The sequence below is a fragment of the Macaca fascicularis genome, chromosome 7 (genome assembly GCF_037993035.2).
Source record: "Macaca fascicularis isolate 582-1 chromosome 7, T2T-MFA8v1.1".
Lineage (NCBI taxonomy): Eukaryota > Metazoa > Chordata > Mammalia > Primates > Cercopithecidae > Macaca > Macaca fascicularis.
The window spans coordinates 21956667-21960377 of NC_088381.1; the positions used below are offsets into that span (position 1 = coordinate 21956667).

Here is a 3711-nt window from a genome sequence, read left to right on the forward strand (position 1 = left end):
TAGGGATCTGGCTAACTCTCTCCAGAGAACGGCAGTCCTCAAACCTTAGCTGTGCGTCAGAATCTTGGAAGGCATGTTAAGATATGGACTGCTGGGCCCTAACTCAAAAGTTGTTGCTTCAGTGGTCGGGGCTGGAATCCAAGTGTTTGCATTTCGAACAAGTTCCCAGGTGAAGCTGATGCTCCTGGTCTGGGGACCACACATTTTTATTTATTTTTAAAAATTATTTAATTTTCTTTCTTTTTTTTTTTTTTTTTGAGACAGGGCCTTGCTCTGTCAGCCAGGCTGAAGTACAGTGGCCTGATCAGAGCTCACTGCAGCCTCGAACTCCTGGGCTCAAGTGATCCTCCCACCTCAGCCTCCTGAGTAGCTGGGACTACAGGCACACACCACCATACCCAGCTAATTGTTTTAAAATAGTTTTTAGAGATGGGGGTGTCACTATGTTGCCCAGGCTGGTCTTGAACTCTGGGTCTCAATCTACGCTCCAGCCTCAGCCTCCCAAAGTGCTGGGATTACAGGCGTGAGCCACCACACCTGTTTGGGACCACACTTTGAGAAAGTGCTAAACCCTTGGTTTAGCTTTCTACTCCTTATAATATTTGGTGCTTGAGAATTCTCACACAGTCAACAATATTCTAGGACAGTCCGGACCTATCAGTCCTGGTCACGCTGTCTGGAGAGAAGGATCAAGCCGGGCATGAAAGACCCAAGAGTGGGAATGCCTCTTCCAGCTAGGCTGCTCCGGCCACTGTTCAGACACACTAACCCCAGCACCCTAACCTGGGGAGCAGTGGGATGTATCAGGTGTAGAGATAGCTGCATGTGCATTTGTGAACACTGTGTGGGTAGCAGAGATGACAGTTCTCACCAGCCGTGCCAGAAGAGTCTAGTGATGGTTCTGCCAGTGACAATCAATCTCACATGAATTCAATGACTCAGTGGGCCAGGACAAAGCAGACAGGTTAGCAGCTGGATCCAGCCTCTGCCAGTCAAAAGCTGTGTGACCTGGGCAAATTTCCTTACTTCTCAGAATCTTGCTTTGCAAAGAACTCATTACTTTGCAAGGGTAAGCCTGTGGATTGGTCAGTATTTGGAAATGTTTTAAGTGAGATATTTCTTGCCTGCATCTTTTCCTTCATTCCTCTTCTCCCCTTTAAGCTGGGAGCATTCCTTACTTTGGGGTAAGGGCTGAGGTTTTGAGGACAGTCCTGCTGCAGGTGGAATTGGTGGACCGGCAGCATCAGCATTACCTGGGAGGGAAGCAAATTCTGGGACCACAGCCCACATCTACTGAATCTCCATCTCAGTCTCTGGGGATGAGGCCCAGAAATCTGTGTTTTAGCATATAACGTCCTCAGGTTATTATACACAGGTGACTGAGCAGCTCTGGCCTAGAACAAAAAAGTTTCAGTGTAGAGGCTTCAAAATCCATCGTTGACAGCATGGTCTGAAAAACAGTATGCATATGTTGTATGCAGTATGTTGAGAAAGGGTTTTTCTTTGGAGACCAAAGCTTAGAAAACCAAGCACAGAGTTTATGTTACAAACCATGGTGTCAGGAGGCATTTGTGTTGAAGCCCTCTCTATCCCTAAAGGAAGAACAGTTGGATCAGTGGGAAACAGAGCAGGACCAGATGGGGTGAGATTAGATCTCGGAGGAATTGCAGGGTACAGCCTCCTTCTCACCCCACCAGGCCCTGGCTTGAAAAGGTTTACTGGGTGGGTCAGACTGTCCCCCAAGAGGTGAAGTAGCAGACAGTTCCAGCCAGAGGTATACAACTGGAGGAAAGAAAGGGCTGAGAGGCCATCACAGGGGCACCGGGCACCCCAATTTATGGAGGGACTAGAGACAGAAAGGGAGGCAATCTGGAGAAGGAACTGTGCGGAAAACCAGAAGGAAGCCGAGGCGGGACAGCATGCGTCCAGGGCTGGCGGGATTACTATTATGAGCCAGGAGCCCTGAAAAGCAGTGAGGGCAGCTTCAGAGGCAAAGCATGAGTGGGAACAGTCGTTGCCCTGTCCTAGGTGGTGAGAGACAGTGTGGCCTATGTGACTTTTCTTGCTGGTCCCGAGGGTCACTCCAGGCCTGCCTGGGATAACCTCACCCTGTGCTGATCCTGGGGAAGGTTCTCTCTGGGTTTCTCCCCTGCAGACCCAGGGCTGTGGAGGAGCTGGCACTGAGGAAGGCATCCCCACAGGGCCCTCCAGCCCAGAAAGGGACCTGGGAGGCACTTGGCTCCACTGCCCTGAGGGATTGGGTAACCTGGGTGTGTCCCCGCCGTTCCTGGAGAGTTGGCTCATTCCCTCCCTCCTCTCCAAAAACAAACTCAGACGCCCATGATGAGGTCAGTTTCAGTTGAAGCTGCTTTGCATAAAAAACGAAACATCTTCCTCTTGATGGGAATACTTACACCAAAAGCTTTATGAGGATGGCTTTGACGGCTGCGAGGTCAGGAGATGGGAGTTTTCCTCTCGATCTGCAGGACCTTGGGGAAATCACTCACCAGCTAATGTGTGTCAGTGCTTACCGTGTGCCAGGCACCTTTGAATCCTCCCACAGCCCTTGAGGCTTTTTCAGTGAATGCTGAGAGGCGGGTGCTTTGCCTGGCTGCCAGGGCCCTGTAATCAGCAGAGCCGGGATTTGCGCCTGGGGGTCCAGGATGAAGCTAAGTGTTAGCGCATCCCCGAGATCCTTCCCAGTGCCCAGACTTCCTGCTTCTCTAGTTCTAAATCACTGGCCATCTGACTGTGGGAGACTATGGCTTAGGCTGGCCACACTTATTCTGATCTTGGGGGCTAGGATGTCCCAGATGGCTGCATCCTGCCATGACCATGGGTAAACAGCTTCACTTGCCCCGAAGCTTCCTTTACAGGGAGAACAGGGCAAGACCCCACAGCAGCCACAGCAGATGCGTGGCTCTCACCACCAGCCTGTGTTTTTAAGGGCAGAGACCTTGTCTTCTCACTTTTGTATACTGCCCCTCTACCCCATGCTTCAGAGAACACGGCACGTGGTACGTGTTCCTTAAACGTTTCTGATTAAACCCAGTGACAAATCCTTTTGCAAAGATATATACCACAGTTGAGCTCTGGCATACTTACTCATGAGATTTTTAAGCATTCATTTATTCAACAAATATTTATGTATGTATTTATTTATTTTGTTTCATTTTTTAAATTACTTTTCTTGGGGGAGGGGGGCTTTCCAGCAAAAACCAGAAAGCCTGCTAGACAAACTCTAAAAGAGCTGTTAACACTTCAACAAATATTTAAATGAGTGCCTACTCTCTGCCAGGCACACACCAGGTGATACGTGATCCAATGGTGATCAAAACAATAGGTCCTCATGGGGTTACAGTCTTGTGGGGAAGAAATGGACTAATCAGTTTCCCAAATGCACATAAAATGACAGCTATGAGAAGGTGACTGAAGGAAAGGGTCACAGGACTGTGGAAGCATAGGCAAGAGGCCTGCCTGGGCTTCAGGGAGGCATCCCTGAGGTGAAGGCTTGCACATTGATCCACCCACCTACCATCTAGTAGGGACCACATTCCAGAGAGACCTACCTTCCTTCCTTCCCTTCCTTCCCTTCCTTCCCCTCCTTCCCCTCCTTCCCCTCCTTCTCTTCCTTCCCATCCTTCCCTTCCTTCCCCTCCTTCCCCTCCTTCTCTTCCTTCCCATCCTTCCCTTCCTTCCCCTCCTTCCCCT

General features: G+C 49.9%; 1 non-coding gene across 1 annotated transcript; it reads right to left on the reverse strand.

The window, feature by feature from the left end:
- Positions 1 to 3199: 3199 nt before the first annotated feature.
- LOC123574805 (U7 small nuclear RNA) lies at positions 3200 to 3262 on the reverse strand. Its single transcript, XR_006699990.1, has one exon. It is a non-coding gene; the product is annotated as a U7 small nuclear RNA (small nuclear RNA).
- Between the last annotated feature and the right edge of the window lie 449 nt (positions 3263 to 3711).